Consider the following 20914-nt stretch of genomic DNA (forward strand, 5'->3'; position numbering starts at 1 on the left):
TGGCATTCTGTCCGCCAGCATCCCATTTGCTGATAGCATTTTGGATACATTTTTTTTTTTAGATTTTTGTATATGTATATTTTTTTTATACTCGCCTGGACCTCTGGCAGTGCCCAACGTCCATCCTGAAAGGCATCCCCTTTCCCAATGATGTATTGCGTGGGTGGCATCATGCCATCACCAGTGCACCCATGCAATGCATCATTGTAACCAGGAATGCCTCTGAAGATGGACACCGGGGACCAGGTGAGTATCAAAAATGATTGGGGGGGGGGGGGGGGGGAGACAAGGCCAAATTTTTGCCTAGGGTGCCAAGAAACCTAGCACCGGCCCTGCACCTATGGATGTAATGACTTCCCTGTCAGGAGTTGGCTGTGGGAGATTGTATATCCCCCTAAGTCTTTCTAACTGACAGCCTGGCTCCCTGCAATGCGGGAGGGGGAAGTGGACCTCCCCCTTTTCCCTCCCCCTCAGCAATCACATGACTGCGCACTCCGGCGCATAGCGATTTCTGTACTTCTCCATCAGCATCTGAATTGGGCCCTGTTGTTGGGAGGAACAGAACTAGTTTTACGTTTTTAAGTTTTATAGATATTGAGGCGGTTAAAATGCATGAGTGTACAGTTAATGCAGAGATGACAGAGCCACTTTGGCTTAATGTATTACTCTCTGGTACGTTTTACAGACATTAATCATACTGGAGGATTTTGTTTCAGGTTAAAACAATAATGTTGAATTTTATTCATATTTCAAGGAATGACATTATTATCAAACACAGTCTTCATTAAATGTGACAATGCACCTTCTCTATTCTCAGCATTATCTGTCATATCTGATCATTCGTACATACAATTAGACTTGACAGTTGCTAAATTTAATACAGTAGTTATTAAGTTGGCCTGCCACCTGGTAAATCATATTGCTATGATATCATTAATCTATTCTGAGCACAAAAAGTAAATGAAAAACATAGGAAATATTAACTCGTTTACTAGGCCACTGTAAAGCAACTTTTGGTTCACCAGCTGTTGTTATCCAACCTTTGTCAGCAAAGCATGCTGGTAGTCGTAGTTCCACAACTGCCACAGAGCAGTACTTTGCCGATTGTACCTCTGCTATATACACATCAAGGGTAATTTACTAATCATAAATTGGCCATGTCATACATGGTGTGCAGTATTTGCATTTTCTTTGGCTGCATTCTGTGAGATTATAGATGGAAGAATGGGATGTGTACCACTGCACCTATTATACAGAGCAGAAAATGCGCCATCGTGCAGTACTGCCTACTAACACTTTGCACCCTTCCTTCCCTACACTGCTCCTATCTTCAGATGTTTATGCCACACTCCAGGGCTGTGTGACATTGGAGCAGGAGCGCGTGACAGTGTGGACCAGTGGCTTAAGTTCATCCCAGTTGCCTGGAGGCAAGATAAATATTGGTGCCCCCCCAAATAGCTCAACCAGTAAGGTATCTGTCTCCAGTAAGACAGGTCAAGGGATCTAATACAGGGTGGCACCTGCAAAAATGACGTTAGGAGAGAGAGTCAGACACAGAAGCGATGTCGACAGTTTTCAATTAACTAATTCAAACTCAAAAGGGAGGAAAGGTGCCCCCTTGGGAGAAGAAGCCCAGCGGCAGATGACTCCATTGCCTCCCAGAGTTACGCCTCTGGTGTGGACCAATCAAGGTTTTGGCAGCCTCTTACTCATCCTTCTGCTCACTTCTATCCAGTCGCCCTCCTTAGTGTAGTTTTTTTCACTCTTATCTGTTTCTCTAAATCAGGCACGTCCAAACTGTGACCCTCCAGCTGTTGTGAAACTACATGTCCCAGTACTTATGAGTGAATTGGAAGTGTGCACTATGCGTAGCCTTATGTGTGTCCTTATATACAAGGAGTAGTGGAGGAGTAGTGTGTGGTCTGGAATCTAGTCCCTCTGTGTCTGGCCGCTGGCTGTGTACTGTCTCCGTGGTTCCTGCTAACGCCTGTAGGATTAATGCTGCTGCTTCCTGGAGATGAACGCTGAGGTCAGAGGGCAGCGCTGGTGACTCCCCCGTGGATTGCTGGTTAGGTGAAATCACGAGGAGACACTGATGATGTTGCAGACAGAACTGGAAGTGATGCAACGTGGACAGTCAATAGGTCAACACCAGGAGGTCAAAATTAAATATGTTGAAATTGACAAAAGGTTGACATGCAATAGGTCGATGTGGTCAAAAAGGTCAACATATGAAAGGTTGACATGAGGTTTTCACATTTTTTGGTGTTGACAAGTGTCAACATGGACTTCAAATTAGCGTAATGTGTCCGTTCGGGCTGGGTACATCGCTATGCTGCGTCATATGATGCAATATTAGCATATGCCAAAGTGGGCACTAGGAAAGTAAATGCATAGACCCATATAGCCAATCATCACACCCCATTCCAGGTATCGTGGGGGGGGCCTCCGTCACTGCACTGTGATGCTAGCCACATGTGTTATACATTTGCCCTAGCATCGCTGTGGCGGCGCGGCGAGGGGTGGCGATGTATTTTAATACATCCCGCCCTTAGTCTATTTAATGGCAAACAAGTCAATAACCAGCAGCATCCAATCATTTATCAATGATAGCAGTGCACTAGTGCAGTCAGACTAATGACTTAATGGTTGACTCAATTAAGGTCGACATACATTGGGTCCACACCTGAAATAGGTCGACACAAGCATTAGGTTGACCATGGCAATAGTCAAAAGGTCGACATTAGTTTTTCACGTTTTTTTTTTTGAGCCAACATGTGCCAACAGGCGGTATTTCATACCCTACCATCCACTAAGGAGCGGAGGGAGAATACAATAGTGTGCCAAGTGCAGCGGCACTGTGCCCAAAGCTTAGCGAGTGCATCGAGCCATGTGATGGGACAGGGTACACTTAGACTGTCGACATTCGGGATAAAAAAATACGAAAAACTCACGTCGACATTCTCATTTTTGACCTAATGCTAGTTTTGACCTTCCAAACCTGTCGACCTTAGAAATGTCAACTTATTTCAGGTGTCGACATAAGCCCCGTCGACCTCCAGTGGCCAACCCAAGGAATGTCGACCTTAATTGAGTTACCCTATGATCCATACCCAGTAAAACCTAGTATCTGATTGGGGGTCTGGGAACAGATCCACTCCGTCAGGCCACTCAACTAACATCACAGAGTAAACTAATTCTACATACTGTACACTATGGGGGTTATTCTAGTCCATTCTTTCTGACAAAATCCTTCTTAGATGGACAAAACCATGTGCACTGCGGGTGGGGCAGATGTAACTTGTGCAGAGAGAATTAGATTTGGGTGGGGTTTTTCTTCAAAGTGAGATCTATATTGAAGTGTAAAATCATGCAGTCAGTATTTTCCCTGCACAGAAACAAAATAACTCACCCAAATCTAATTCTCTCTGCACATGTTACATCTGCCCCCCTGCAGTGCACATGGTTTTGTCCATCTAAGAAGGATTTTGTCAGAAAGAATGAACTAGAATAAACCCCTATGTTCTTCGCCACAGTTACGGTACGGTAGTGTCTACTGAAATCCCTATGAAAGGGATAAAACTGTGGCAATCAGTGTCTTTATCACCTCCCGCATCAAGAGGTTCAGAATTGTTTTTCAATATTCATATGAACAATCAATGCACAAAGTTACATCTGCCCCACCTGCAGTGCATATGGTTTTGTCCATTAGAGAGTGATTGTGCTTTTCCGAGTGAATCAGAATAACCCCCAAAGTCAGGATTCACATTATTTGGTACCTCTGTAAAGCTTTATACTACTAAGGTGAAGGTCTAAATAGGGCATAGTAAAGTCCCGGTATAGATAAGTGATACAGTATATTATATTAATCTGACGTTTTGTTCCTGGTAGTAAGATGCATGAGTTTTTAGCAATTTCCCGTTCTCCATATACAGTAACAGGTTTATGTGGGAATCATCTCTGCCAGCTGCCTGCCATTATGTAAGGATTCCGAGGATTGAAATGCAGAGGGTTGGCCAGATAACTAAGAAACACAGACCATGCAGTACCAAAAGGGCAGGTTCAGCGAATCGCGCACCCTAAACAAACACAAGCAAAAATCAATTGGAGTGTGTTAAATCACTGTGACTATCGTATTTTCGCCTCCTTGCTTGTGATTCCGTTGAGGCCTGGAGCAGGGATTGTTCTGGTGACAAAATGCATTGTTAAAAAGCATCCCAAAGCAATTAGCAGGTTCTCAACAAAAGAAAAAATAATGGAATAACTGTGTTGTGTCTAACGTCGTCAGTTGTGCAAATTGTTACCATGACAGTCTGTATTCTGGATGAACTCTATTAACGTTAATACATTATTCTGGGTACCACAGTATCAATAGCTCTGTAATTGATAGTATATTTTCCTATGAAAAGACAAATACACCACATTTATGCATCAATAGAACTTTGGGCCTTATTCTAGTTCACTCTTTCTGACAAAATCCTTCTTAGATGGACAAAACCATGTGCACTGCAGGTGGGGCAGATGTTACTTGTGCAGAGAGAATTAGATTTGGGTGGGGTTTTACTTCAAAGTGAGATCTATATTGCAGTATAATAATAAAGCAGTCAGTATTTTCCCTGCACAGAAACAAAATAACTCACCCAATTCATCTAATTCTTTCTGCACATTTACATCTGCCCCCCTGCAGTGCACATGGTTTTGTCCATCTAAGAAGGATTTTTTCAGAAAGAGTGAACTAGAATAAGGCCCTTAAGATACAGATGGAAGAGCTCCCTTTTGGAGCCAGGCTGTTCGTTACAGGGATGGAGGGCTGGGGGTGGACAGGGGCGGAAATGGGCTGGAGTATTTAATGGGCGTCCCCCTGGGAACACCAGTGCCACTCCCTTTTCGGTGGACTCCAAACGTTTAAAAAAAACTGTGTGTGTGTCCAGACCCGGGCCCCCCTGACAGGCCTGGGCCCGGGTAAAGGGGGGGAAGGGTACCTGTACTGGGCACTAGGGTGTGTGGCATAACGTGTAATGGCATTTAGGCATGCAATATAATATGAAATGGGCGTGTGACATGTGTAATAGGAATTACGGTGTCAATTTTTGGTGCACGCCTTCGGTGCTCACTGGCCCTGTATGCTGACGCTTTGGAACCAGCAGCATAACAGCAGGTCCGCAGACCCCACGACGGCTTCAGGGAGGCCACGTCGTCAGAGTATGCGGGAGGCTCTGTTCTTGGGGGCCCCGGGAAATGGTTTTACCGGGGCCCAGGATTTCTCTCCCTGACCGTGCAAGCCTGCAAATTGCTTAGCAGACCGCTCACTATAGATTTTCCCAGTGTGTGCAGTCTGTGCATAGCCTAAAGCTTACTTGGTGGCTGCGATAGAAACAGGTTCATCGGGGCTGGAGCTGACCTCACACGCCTTCCCGGGGCATATCTGCATTTTTCCCGACACTCCCAGAAAATCTCCAGTTACCACCCACAAACATCGGCTTCCTGTCAATCGCCTTGTGTGCAGCCAGCAATAAAAAGAAAAGTAGCAGGATTTTATTGCAGGACGGCCTCACGCAAGCGCACTACGGGCCATACACAGGCGCAGTGTATCGTTAATCGTTCACACTGTGAATTTGCAGCCTTTGCAGTCAGGTCTGAATAACCCCGTTCATCAGGCTAGGCTTGATTTGATGGGTGTGGTAAAGCCTCGGTAAAGCCAGTGCCTCGGGAGGCAGTCAAAAGATCGAGTAGAGGTCCATGGTCAAATAAAAAAACAAAACAGTAAGTGTAGCGCATACCGTCGAATGGCTTGCTTCACCCACCGTGCTTCGCGCCTGGTGTTTCGCTCTGCTCCCGCTGCACTTGCCACATTTTACTGTTCCCAATCGGAGTGCACGTGGATGGTAAACCATGACAAAGTCCCCCCAATGTAAAAAAATTGAGAGAAACTCATGTTGAGCTTTTCATGCGTCAACTATTTCCATGTCGACCTTTTGCTTGTGTCATCCAGATGCTTTATTTGAAGACTCTAGCCTTGGTGGCTGGGTGGTGTGTCCCATGGACCACTACTCTTCATAACAGAACAAAGAAGATTGGACTCCGATATGGTGCATGTGACAGTATAGATGTGATTGTGATGGGCAGGAGGGGGAGCCTGGAACTTTCGGTGTTTGGCAACCCAAGTGTGTGTTTGTGAGCACACTACATGTTACGCTCAAAACATGGCAATAACCTGTGTAATGATCCACCCAATGCTGCGAGGCGCAGCTGAATCTGGACACAGGTCATCAACATTTACTCCAATCCATAAAAATTCAGAAGCCCTAAACAGCAGAAAAAGATCTCTATCTCTCTCTCTCTCTCTCTGCTGTCTGTCTCTCTCTCTGCTGTCTCTCTCTCTCTCTCTATATATATATTATTTATTTATTAACAGTTTCTTATATAGCGCATACAAATTCCGCAGCGCTTTACAGAGCATAGTTATGAGCAAACACACATAACAAATTACATCAGGGTTGCCGACCCTCCCGGAATTTGCGGGAGTCTCCCGAAAATCGGGTCCTTCCTCCCAGCCCCCGGAAGGGTGGGCAACCCTCCCAGAATCAGGGGGACCCCCACTGAGCCCCCCGATCGCGGCATTTATATGCCGCAATTCGCGGGTCTCAGGGGAGGGGGCGGAGCTAAAACGGCACAATCGTGTCATTTTAGCCCCGCCCCCTCCATGGTTACCAGTTATTTCGGCTATTTGCCGTAATGGGGGTGGGGCTTAATGACGTCACAGTTAAGCCCCGCCCCCAAAATGCGTAATGCAAGATTCCTCTCCGGGCTTCTCCCGGAGAGGATTTTTTTAAAGTCGGCAACCCTGAATTACATTACAAGACAATTTAGGACAAGTACATGGTTAATATGGATAGTTGCATCAGGGGACAGGACACTGAAGCAATCATCAGGGTGGCAGAGGTTTATATATACATAGTTACATAGTAGGTAAGGCTGAAAAAAGACTTGCGTCCATCTAGTTCAACCTGGTATAGATATCCATTGCTGATTTGGTTGGTTCTGGTATTTTACAGACAAATTATATTTCTTATTTGTACCCATGGATGTTTTTCTCCAGTAAATGTTTGTCCAACTTTGCCTTGAACGCATTTAATGAGCCAGCCGTTACCACCTCTCTGGGAAGAGAGTTCCAGAGTTTGACTGTTCTGACCGTAAAGAAATTCTTTCTACTAGCTATATGAAATCTTTTTTCTTCTAATCTATACTCATGCCCTCGCGTCCTAGATTCCTTTCTAGTAGAAAATAGGGTGTGTGACAGTTCCTTATATTGGCCCTTGATATACTTGTACATGTTGAGCATGTCCCCCCTTAAACGTCTCTTTTCTAATGTAAATAGTCCCAAATTGCTTAATCTCTCCCCGTAGCTTAAATTCTCCATTCCCCTAATAAGCTTTGTTGCTAGCCTTTGGACTTTTTCTAATTCTATGATGTCCTTTTTATAGTGTGGGGCCCAGAACTGTACTCCGTACTCTAGGTGAGGTCTCACCAATGCTTTATATAGTGGCATAATTACCCTTGAGTCCCTAGTTTCCATTCCCCTCTTAATACATGCCAGAATTTTGTTGGCCTTTTTTGTAGCTACATTACAATGGGCACTACATCCTAGATTGCTGTCTATTTGGACTCCTAGATCCTTTTCAAGTATGGAATTACCCAGTTCCTCTCCGCTAAGGTTGTAACTTGCACACTGGTTGTGTCTCCCAAGGTGCATAACCTTACATTTATCTACATTGAACCTCATCTTCCATTTTTTTGCCCACTCATCTAGAATTGCAAGATCATTTTGAAGCATGGTGACATCTTCTGGTGATTTGATGACTTTGCTAAGTTTTGTATATATTCTAATATAAAAAGGCTAACTTCTCCTCACCCTCACCTCTATGAGGTGAAGTACAGCCAGTGACCACTAGAGGCCACTCAACACAACAAATTACGGTACTTGTTTCCTAGCACGGCCACAAATCTTATGGATCGTGTACCTTTAGTTAAGGTACACAATCCATACGATGGACCCGATTTCCTTTGAAATCAGGTCCATTTGGCCGGCTAGGACAAAATATCGGGGGCATCGCGTCGGTCGGGACCGTTAACAATGGTCCCGACGCGACCGACGCGATGCCCGCGATTTCCCCATAGGCTTCAATGTTAAAAAATATTTTAACATTGAAATCGTGTCGGGAAAGGTAAAATATCGGGGGCATCGCGTCGGTCGGGACCATTAACATAGGTCCCGACGCGATGCCCCCGATTTTTACATAGGCTTCAATGTTAAAAGATTTTTTAACATTGAAATCCTGAAAAAATGTGAAAAATGTGAAATGGTCCAATATGACCCATTTCACATTTTAGATGTCCCCGTCGTCACCCCACGATAGACGCCAACCCGAAGCGTGGCGAGCGCAGCGAGCCCGCAAGGGGCGGCGGTGCGCGTCCTCCGACCTTTTCATTCCCCTACTATCCACGTCGGCGTGGAGTTGAGAATAGAATAGTGTGGCGAGCGCAGCGAGCCACCGAGCCCTGCGAGGGGACGCGGATACCTTCACAGTTATACGCGTCCCCTCGCGGGCTTCACAGGTGTCCGTGGCGACGCGGACACCTGTGAAGTCCGCGAAGGGACGCGTTTACCTGTGAAGGTATCCGCGTCCCCTCGCGGGGCTCGCTGCGCTCGCCACGCTTCGGGCTCGGTGGCTCGCTGCGCTCGCCACACTATTCTATTCTCAACTCCACGCCGACGTGGATAGTAGGGGAATGAAAAGGTCGGAGGACGCGCACCGCCGCCCCTCGCGGGCTCGCTGCGCTCGCCACGCTTCGGGTTGGCGTCTATCGTGGGGTGGGGTGTACGCCGTGACATTTGGGGGGGTTGGGAATATTTTACATTGAATCCAATGTAAAATCGGGTCCCAGGGACCCGATTTCCATTTCATTAAAAAAAAAAAAATCGAGTCCAAAATCGGTCGGTCGCGTCGATCGCATCGCATGCGATCGACCCGATTTTTCCGACACGACCACCCAGATGTAAATCGGTGTGGCCGTGCTAGGAAACAAGTACCCAAATTACTCCTTTGTCATAACAGTAAGTAAAATTTTTTGCAGGGACACTGATCTGTTTTAAACTTGCCGGTTATGGAGAGAGGGAGCGGTGAAGACAGAGATTGGAGGTAGGAGCAGATAGGGACTGGGGGTGGGGTGGAGAGTTTGTGGGCTAAAAACTGTCACAGCTCAAAGTGAAATTATAAACCGTCACAGTGCATTGCAGAAGCTGTCATTTTGATGGGCTTTTAAGTAGAATATGTATAGAAAATAAAGCAGTAAAAAAATAATACGTTTCCATATATATATGATTAAGCGAGAGCTGCATAGGCATCAGTGCATTTAAGAGACTGTGAATTTTGTGATTGATTAGTGAAAAAAGGTTGTTGCTAGGTAGATTATTCAGGAACCTTAGGGTGTTTTTTAGATTAGCCAATTAGGTAGTTAAGGGGCGGTAGCTTTTGTTTGATATTAAGAGGAAATGAATGATTCTACTTCCTCTTTGAGTCCTGGACACCCACCCTCCCTTTCCCTTGCCCTCACATTCACTATCAAGCTGATTGGCAGATCACTTAATTTTGCTTTTCAATTCAATTAAATAAAACTGTGGTTGCTGTGCGGCATTACCCCCCCCCCCCCTTTGCCAAGACAGCTGGTGGACGTTGGGTATTTCCTTGGAAATGTCCTCGCCATGCCATAGAATTGGTGGTGAGATTGTCACAGTGTGGTTTATGTCTTTAGCTAGATGGGGCGTTCACCACTGCCATGTTATAAGTTGGGGGCGTTTTAGCCACCATCATTGTTAACACCCATTGATCGGAGTTGGTCTCCAGGCGCATTCCCTTTTTTTTACATATAAGGGTCATACCAGTTAATAAATATTCATGACCTTTTAACTTATGCAGTTGTTGTCTGTGTCTTTATTTTAGTCATAAGATATGTTTGTGTGATTTATTTCTAGGCTAATACAGTATATTGTTAAGTTAAGTAAAAGGTCAGTCACAATAAATCATTAGGTGCCTTAATATAAAGGGAAAGTCCTGTTTGTAAAACCAATGCAGCTGGAAGAAGAATAGTCCGATGATTAGTTTGTAGGAAAAAAACAGCTGAACTAATCAGTCACATAACCATACTATGGCACAACACAGTATACGGCCATACCAAATGTTACCAATACAGTGTACGGCCATAACATATTATACCAATACAGCATAGCTGCCTACCCTCCTGCATTCTGTAGGAGACTCCCTGAAATAACAGCAATCTCCCTCTCTCCCTCATTAGTCTAGCAATCTCCCTCATTTCACCTAGCCCACATTACACTGTTACATTTTTGGGGAAAAAAGGAACTAGAGATAGATATATTTACATTGAATCATCAGCACCATTTCCCAGCACTTTACCAAGTATAGTATCTCTTACTAACTGCTTTGGGGCTCATCTACATGTGGATATAAGTAATATTAAAAGATTCCTCTCAGATGTAGCAGTACACATCCACGTTCATAATCTCTTTTCACTGTTTCTCCATATAAGGAACTAGACACGCCCTTTGGGGTGGAGCATGACAAGCCCCCTCAATGGTGTGCTGTGCTAAATTCTACTACCAACTATAATCTCCCTGAAACTAGTTTTCAAAAGCAGGCAAGTAGGCAATACAGTATGCAGCTATAAGGCGTTATACCAATAAAGTATAGGGCGATAAAGAATTTTACAGTCAGGGTTCCACAGCCTCCAATGGTAAATAAACCCTATCATCACTCAGAAACGAGTCACCACAGCAGTTCCATAGTCACATAAAAAGGAATATAAATATTATAGTAAAAGAAAAATATGATCTCACTGTCTCCTGCATAAACATTTCCTCACACGCAGATTGCCTATAAACACGCTTGAGTTGTCATTTAGATGACTTGTAAATGTCTTTACAACAAAATGGCAATTCTCAACCTTTGAATCCTCCCATCTGAATCCTGCATTTGCCATTAATTCTATAGTTATAATGTCATATGCATCCAGTATGTAATCCCCAGATTGTCAGTATGTTTATCACGTAGCTGCCTTGTTTAGAATAGCCTGGCTTTACATAGCAGGATTCTGGAAGTGTGGAATCATATCTGTTTTATTCAGCAGCTGAGCTCTAATCTATTAGCTGAACTGGTTACGTTCCAAATTTGCAGTGTCAGACAATAATATCATAGCTACAAGGTCAGTGCGAGACTCCGTTCCTGTGGGAAAGTCTGTCTGAAGTGACTGCCTTGTTGCTTGCGCCAGTGTTCTGCGCACAGTGAAGATGCTACTTGACAGCCCAGCAGTGATAAGAAGGATTAAATCATGAATAAAAGAGTATTGTTGTTCTTTTTGTATTATTTTGTCACCTCTGCAGCAACACGAAAGGAATTGAGAATCAGGATCTGTATTTATCAGCATATAAACAGATCTATCTGGCAGAAACAAGTTGGATATTTGCTCTTTTTGAAACGGAATGTCCTTTTTAGGGGATTTACCGTAACTAACCGGGTGTGGGTCATGGGGTTGACACTATTTAGGTCAATGAGAAGGTCGACAGTCAAAACAAAAGGTCTACATGAGTTTTTCACTTTTTTTTGTCCCAAATTTTGATGCAAGTCAACATGGACACTCGCTGCGCTCGGCACACTATTGTATTCTCCCTCCACACCCTAGTGGCTGGTAGGGTGTGAAATACCGCCTGTCGGCACAAAACTCATGTTGACTTTTTGACTGTCGACCTTCCCATTGTCGATCTACTGCTAGTATCGACCTTGTGACCCTGTCAACCTTAGCCTCAGCTCTTTCATGTGTCAACCTAATGTATGTTGACATTTAGTGGTCAGCCTAATGTATGTCGACATTCATAGTGTCGACATAGCGACCGTATCTCGATTGAACATTATTTTTCCCATTGTTGCTGAGCTATAATCAGCTGTTATCAGGAGCCATAAGCAAATGTTGACATCAATGACCCAGTAGCACCGTCCTGCTTACAGTAGTTCTGTCCTTTACTGTCCCCTCCCCCGAGACATGACGTACATAGTACATTAGCACCAGGCTCATGCAGTACAGGACATGCACAGATCGCTGGAGGGAGGGGTTCCCCCCCCCCCCCCCCCCCGCTCTGGTGACTGAGATGTATAATGTGTCTGGATTGACTATTGGCCACGGTTTTCTTATTGCACTTTAAAATTAGTAATAGGGCGGTATTCTGTTCCCTAAGTTAGTGATGCAGCCAGTTCTGTGACAAATATATCCCATAACATCCATTTACAAAACCCATATTGCCATTTAGATTTAATAGCGGTGTAACCCCAGACATTACATTTAGCAATGTCCCTACACAAAATGGCATCCCATGTAACCATGCCATCTTACTGTGTGCCAGCCCCTACGAGGGGTAGAGTTGAATGGATGCCCCTGATTGTAGGTACGCTTCTGCCTGCTATAGTTACATAGTAGGTAAGTTTGAAAAAAGACTTGCGTCCATCTAGTTCAGCCTATGTTGTTGTTTTTACTGAAAACAGACTTTTAAAGACAGATTATATTTCTTATTTGTAACCATGGATATTATTAACCAATAAGTGTTGGTCCAACCTTATTTTGATGTATTCAGTGTATCTGCCGACACCACCTCTCCAGGAAGAGAGTTCCAAAGTTTGACTGCTCTGACCGTAAAGAATTTTTTTTCTTCTCGATGAACAAAATCTTTTTTCTTCTAATCTATACTCATGCCCTCGTGTCCTAGATTCCTTTCTTGTTGAAAAAAGGGTGTTTGCCAGTTCCTTATATTGGCCCCTGATATATTTATACATGTTGAGCATGTCCCCCCTTTAAACGTCTCTTTTCTAATGTTAATAGTCCCAAATTGCTTAATCTCTCCTCGTAGCTTAAATTCTGATGAGATCCAGGGATGTAACTAGGGCTGAAATGGCCATACTGTAGGTCTTTGAGATGGATTGAGACATAGATATTTCAGAGACCAACCATGTAGTTCTAGAGTCTGTATGATGAGATGGAGAGGTGATTTAAATTTATTGGAGGAGTTAGATTTGACCATGGTATGGAACAACTCGGATTTCTTTTAACTTGAGAAAAGTGTCCATCACCAACATTATCTTTGCAAAGATGATTGGCACTTTAGAAAGGCCAAAGGGATTGGCCAGAAACTGAAAATATTCTGAGATGGTTGCCCATCTAAAATATTTGGGTGACGTTCCTTCGACTGAAGCCATGAACTAATTTTACCCCATGGCATTTTTAATTGAACAAGGGAACTCCATTTTGAGCACCCATTAATTATTCTTACCTCTACTGCAAACCGTGCCTAAGGTGGAGAATCCTTAATAAAATGTCTAACAATGCAGGCAAAAACAATGGCAGTGAAGAAAGTTTCAATGAGTGTATCTTCGGGCAGTCAGGGGAGGGGAGGTTCCCAGCGCATAAATGACCACCCTAGGTACACCACTGCACTTGTAGTCATTCCAAAGACCAGTGTTTTTTTCTCATAAGGAACATACACTAGATCTGCAATATGGTATCTGAAGTTCATTGCTCCACAAGTTGCATTTATTTCCCAATGTGGATACATATTACCATTCACTTTTGAGTCCTATTGGCAGAACAAATGCTATATAATTACATAGTTATTATTATTTTTATCACTACTAATACTATTATTATTATTCCTACTACTACTAAAACTATTATTATTATTACTAATACTATTATTATTATTATTATTATTACTACTAGTATTATTATTATTATTATTATGATTATTACTACTATTATTATTATTATTACTGCTAATATTATTATTATTATTATTACTACTACTACTATTATTATTATTATTATTATTATTATTACTACTAATATTATTATTATTATTATTATTATTATTATTATTATTATTATGATTATTACTACTACTATTATTTATTTATTATTATTATTACTGCTAATATTATTATTATTATTATTATTATTATGATTATTACTAATACTACTATTATTATTATTATTAATACTATTATTATTACTATTATTATTATTATTATTATTACTAAAACTATTATTATTACTGATACTATTATTATTACTTTTTTTATTATTATTATTATTATTATTATTATTATTATTATAATTATTTATGTTAGCAAGATCAAATTTTGTCTCTCCAATGAAATGTGTCCCGGTTTTCCCACTATTTTCCACTTTTTTTACAAATTAAATCTTTAATTTTACAATTCTGATATTTCCAATAGATTCTGATGAAGCCAAATTAATAGGAATAGGATCCTATAACTTCCTATGTTTGGTATCTATAAAGAAGTGCAGTATGTGGGGTCATAAAAACATTTCAGGCGTCATTGTTGCGATTATAATGGACATATTTTGTGGGTCCCACCGAACAGTATATTACAGAGAAGTTCAATGTTACACATTCCTGCTTATGTTTTGTATTATTTTAACTACCATACAATTACACTTTCTTGCATTTTGACGGGAATTTATAGGACGGGAGACGATTTTCCTAGAGACAGCTGTCAGCCAGTGCTGTTCCCGATAATGTTCTATTGTGCTCCATCAATGTCTTGTTGGGTCTTTGTGAATGACAGAATGTAGCAGTGGCAATTAGCTTTCAGCATGGGGCAGCTGCCCCTGCTCATCAAATGATTTCACTTCTTGCCACTGTTTTCCTTTTGTTATGACAGTTTGCAATACTTCACTCAGTCTCGTTTTATTGTGTAAATAAACTATTACAGCTTCACCCAGTGTATTATGTGTTATTGTATTTTTTTATACCCTCCCTTGTTTTGTTTTTTTTCTTTTTGTCAAGACTAAAACAAATTATTATTTTTTTTTTTTTTTTTTCAAAATAGCTCATTAGATCTCCCAGTGCTTGCGTGGGTTCCCCCGGGTGCTCCGTTTTCCTCCCACAATCCCAAAATATGCTGGTAGGTTAATTGACTCCCAACAAAAAATTAACCCTAGAATGTCTGTGTGTACGCGTGTACATGTGGTAGGCAATATAGTTTGTAAGCTCCAATGGGGCAGGGACTTATGTGAATGTTCAAATATTGGACCATATTAAAGTTTACACAGCGCTGCATGTGGTTTTTAATGCTGCGCTGCATGTGGTTACACAGCGCTGCATGTGGTTTTTAATGCTGCCCGCCGCTCGTGCAGCCGCCCGCTCCCTCTAACTCGTCAAGTTTCCTGCACGGCTGTGAATGGATGTTTTGCATAAACATCTACTCGCAGCCTTGGGTGTGGGGACCATATTATTCAATGGCCACCAACCATCAAATGATTTGGAACGTACGCGTAAAACAAAGGCACTCTCAGGTGCTTTCGCTTTGCGTGTTCCCTGTACGGGAACAGGGCGGGCAGCTGACATCCAGTAATGTCAGCATGCGAAAATTATAATACTGTACATTAAATTGTTTAGTTGAATATAAGTATTAAAGTACATTAATCAGCATGAAAAAAATTTTTTTTAACATAATAAAAGTTAGATGTTTATACTGGAATTTAAATGAATTAATATAATAGTAATCTTACTTTTTAAAGGTTCTTTAAATGTTTAAATAATATTAACATATACATCTGCCAAAGTGTATTTTGTTTTAATTGTGTATCTTAATGTATTGTTGTTGATTTGTTAGAGAAATGTGTTGTAACTTATTACATTTTTCATGTATGGTGTTACAGGTGTGTGTGGCCAGGGCTGCTGAGAGGGACATTGGGCAATGATGTACAGTATTTGCTTTTTGGGTTACCTAAATTGTGAAGAGCTTGGGGCAATAAAACACATTTTCCAGTAGGAAGTCAATGCGTATGCTTCCATAATGCATAGACTTTAATGGGAGATGGCGGTGATGCAGACATTCAGAACGGACCTTATGGGGAGCCGGCTGTGATGCAGACATTTACACATGCTGTGATGCATTTGCATCAGGATCCAGCTACAGAACACTGCTATATGCAGCAACGCTGTAGCGGGTCACTTCTATACCTAGGGTTTAGGCAATATATGGGGGGAGGGGGAGGGGCGTGGCAAACGCATTTCTAGAGAGGGGTTTCCAAATGTAAGCCATAGACTCCAACTCTGCAGAACATTGGAGCAAGTAAGCAAATCTAGGGGTGCAGTGGACCTAGTAACCTAGTGAACATTGGTCCTTTTATACATTGAATGCTGTATAGGACACAGTATTATTCCTACAGTAGGTATAGATGGTCTAATTCAGGCATTTCCAACCACGGTCCTCAAGGCACACCAACAGTGCAGGTTTTGTAGATATCCAGGCTTGAGCACAGGTGACTTAATTAGTACCTGAGTGATTCTGATTAAACCACCTGTGCTGAAGCCTGAATATCACTAAAACCTGCACTGTTGGTGTGCCTTGAGGACCGTGGTTGGGAATGCCTGGTCTAAAGTATAAGCTGTATCAAAAATATTTAAATAGAAATAAGTTGTCAGGAACATGTTACATACCATAAAAAAATAAGTACACAAACATAAAGTAATAGAACCAGTAGCACTTTCTAAACACACAATCTTCCAGCTAATGGTAGGGCTCCTGTCTATTGGTGGCTCAAATCCACACACACACAGCAAACTTGGTAGAAGAAGCAGCTACCACTGGGCATTTGCAGCTCTGTTCTGTCCCTTACACTGCATAAAGGCAACTCTAGTAATTGTACTGCTTACCACTGCTAATGTGGTCATAATGAGCAACTTGCCAAGAGGAGGGTGGTTTCTGGGCAACCAGAAATCCCCCCTGCATTTTCCTGTGTGAAAATGCTTTGATTGCGCATATTTTATCAATTGTTTGCCGAGAGTTGTGCCGGGGACACGTTCCGATGGAGCCTTACATTCAGCTGATCAGTTGCTATTGAGGTGTATACGTAATACTGAAAGTTGTGCCCAGGTACCCCTCTGCAGTGAAAGTCATTTACTGAAGTTAATTGACTACTTGGGGATATTTTATTAGCCCTGATACCTGGCGCTCAGGCACGCAAATCCAAATCTGCAATAAGCACCCTTGACCATTTAATAACTCCATTGTTTCAAACACAATTTATTCTAATTAAGTAATAATAACTGCTTGCTTTTAAATAAGTCTTACAGACTTCTATTTTTTTTTTTTTTTTGTGATTGTGTCTGTAGTGCAACCTGTTGGAAATATGTATGTACAGGCTGGAGGATGTAGCAATATTTCTGTACACCGCACAGCTGTTCTCACTGTTATACACAGTAGTAAAGGGAGCAGAGTGAGGTGTCATACAGTGCACCAACTAAGTGGAACACTACTGCCTCCCACTGTGGCACTCAAACAAGACGGCAGGGGTCAGAGTGGTCATTTGTGTGCTTACTATGTCGGCAGTGGTGGCAGTAGAGGTGCTTGGTCTATGCAGGTGCCATAGTAAGGATTTCAAATGGAAGCAGTGGTTCTGGCATTCAGAAAAAGACCACTCCTGATTGGTAGAGTGCCCATATAAAAAATGGTGCCAAGAGCCATCAATGACTCACACGCAGCTTCATTTATGGATTTCAAGTTAGCTGAGGTGAGCCAATTGCGGCTCACAGCATTATCGCCCCACATACTTGGACTGGCTATATTTGGCAGTACGAGACAGGGGGTAGGCAATCCAACAGCAGAGGAGGAGCTGGCATGTGCTCCTAAAAACTCCAGAGTCCTGTTTGGGTGGTGGCCAGTGCAAAAGAGCTCACATTGCCCCCACCTCCAGAAGTAAATCACAGAAGATGCCGGAGGAAGCCCCAGTAGGGCAAAGACCATTTAACCCCTACTCCTTTTTCCACCAGATTTCAGAACCAGGGTAGGCTCCAAAAATCCGGTTTCGGTTCATTAAATACAGAGGATCCATACACACTTTGTTCCCTGTATTTTTGGAACCAGGGCTGGCTCTAAGAGCTGGAAGCTGGTTAAAAGCAAACAAACAAAAAAAAAAAAAACAGAGATATTTTTAACCCTTTGAGTACAAGGGAATTTGTCAAAATAGGTGTGAAAATAGGTGTGAAAATTGGCAATATTTTGGGGATTGCTCACAGCAATGTTGGCACTCAAAGGGTTAAGATGGTTCTCGGTTCTTTTCCAGGTGAAAAATGTGTAAGAGAAGTTGGGTGCATATTAGATGTGACTGATCTTACAAGTCCTTGGAGGGAACAGCACAAAATGAGGACATTTCTGAATGAATTACCATAATATCCATCAGAGTTATATAACAGTGGTATGAAGTCATTCATGCCTCACCTATTTAGGCATTAAATAATTAATGTAATTAGTATAGTGATAACATTTTTATTTTGCATGAAACATTAATGTATCATTGATCTTAATGCTTTTATTTACTGAGAACTGATATGATTAAAGTATGTCCTTTTGGGTAAATGACATTATTATGATTTGGGTCATTTATTGGGTTGCATTGCAGGCTACTATTTTTTATTACATGTATTGATCTTGCTTTGTTTCTGAGTTTTACCGTAACATTGGCAGGTGTTTAAAGACAATAACAGCATGGATACACATAGTAATGTGTGTTAGTGTATTTGCATGCGCTCTTCCATATACAGTGGTGTTCTCCAAATATGCTCATTGATACAGTGGGTAAATTTACTTTTCAGATTCTATAATCTTCTAGAAGGTGCTAAATTAATAGAAATATAATTTGATTGGTTGCTATGAGCAACCATAGCATTTGATTGGTTGAAATAGAATTTGATTGGTTGCTATGAGCAACCCATTTTTGTAAATTCACCCTTATGTCCCCATAGCCACAGTGCCATCAGTAGCATCTAGCAACCACATTCCAATGCTATGGAAATTGTGCACATACATATATGACACAGAGTGGAGCGCAGCAAAATACAGATTGTTGCGGGGGGCTGGCGATAGAATCGCCAGCCCCCACCAGCTGCCAGGTCCTGCCATCCATCGGTAGGGGGCGCTCGCGCACGAGCCGCTCGTGTGCCCCGTTCTGATGGAGCTCCCCGCTGCCATCCACCGCCTCCCCACTCGCCGTCGCCGGTCCCCACCGCTTCCCCACAGCCCCACCCCCCCAACCCTGCCCATCTCCCTGAAGCAGAGACGGGCAGGGTTTCTGCCGCCTAGCCGCCGAGTGACTGGGACAAGCCTGCATGTGAGAAGCTCGCACGTCCCAGTCTGATGGAGTCCATCTCAGCCAGCACTCGCCAGCAGGCACATTCTGTTGAACGCTTGGGCTATATGAGAGAGGCTTCATCTGTATAAATTGAACAAAAAAATGATGTACAGTAATAGAACAACATATATTTATAGAGTTGTCTGTATTTAGGTTTTACTACAATAGTCCTACCGATGGCTCTTTATCCCTGAATGGAGTATGTGGTAGGGATTGTTAGTGCTGGCACATTGACTACATCCATACTGGAGTACAGAATTCTATCAGAGGAATCCTGATGCTCAAAATCCCTACAGATTTGGTAAGTAATATAACCTTAACCATGGATAAGATGAAAAACACATGGACCCGGTGGTTATGATGGGACACTGCCCCTAGCACTAGGATGCTGAAATGACCCATTTTGTGTCATCTCTTCTGGGCCTGACGTATTCCTTCCAAGGTACAGTAATCCTACGTTGTGCGGCCAAGATGGCTGCCGTGCCTGGTACCTTTTATTGGTTGGAATATATAACCCGTAGAAATTATTACCATAAATGTCTGCACCAACACCGCAGTATGCTTATTGTGCTCTCTACAGTCATTAGCTATCTCTGTTTTTTCAACTTCCTGCAATTCTAATGCCTTTGTTCAATGTACCATGATGTTTTTGATGTATTTTAAGCAACTTTGAGTCCTATGGGAGAAAAGCGCTATATAAAAAAAATTATTATTAAATTATTATTATTAGTAGTATTAATACTGAACCTAACCACCCCTCCTAACCATAACCATCGCCCCTCTAACCCTATCCCTCCTACTAGTGCCCAATATTCACCACCTGGAAGCATCGGGACTCCGCTGCGGGGATACTGACCATCAGGTGGTATATTTCAGTGAAGTGCGGTGGTGGGTGTGTACAGAGGCACTGCCATTCACCGCAACTGCCATCTCCAACCCGACCACCACATCTAGGGACAGGGCTCTGATAGAAGCCAGTCCCTGAGATGTTCTACAAGTGAAGTTATATCTAATGTGGTTTCTTCACTTCTCCTTAGGAACTCCACTGCTCTACTGCACGTGCGGCCATCTGACCATGCATTTGTGGGCAGCCAGTGACAGGAGATGCCTCTAATAGTAAATTGCGCAATATTTAGTCCATAGGCTACGTTTACTAGTGACATCTGAACAGGGCCACAGAGGGGTGTGCCAAGGCCCTGTAACATTTTGGGGGCGTGGCCTAATCACGGTAGGCAGGGCTACCCCCTGCGATTAGCTAACGCCCGCAAAATGTTTAAGGTGGGTGAAAAAACACTCTAAAGTCCTCCCTCAAAATCTCCCCACCCCCGCCACCACCTCAGCAGCAGCAGCAGCACACACCTACAGCATGTGCTGTGCTGACAGCAGGCTCAGCATGAGCTCTCAAGTGTCAGTGAGATGCTCATGCTGAGCCTGCTGTCAGTACAGCATGTGCTGTAGGTGTGTACTGCTGCGGCCTGGGAGGGACAGAGGGGGAAGGTATGGGGGGAGGGGGTTGGACCAGGACACTCCAGCAAGACTGGGCCCAGGTAAGTAGTACCAGCTCCTCCCCCCTCTCGACAGTCCTGCATCTGAAGAGCTTGGTAAGTTCAGCAATAAAGCAGCCCTCATAAAACCT

This window comes from Crinia signifera, chromosome 12 (genome assembly GCF_055691185.1).
Source record: "Crinia signifera chromosome 12, ASM5569118v1, whole genome shotgun sequence".
NCBI classification, from domain to species: Eukaryota; Metazoa; Chordata; class Amphibia; order Anura; family Myobatrachidae; genus Crinia; species Crinia signifera.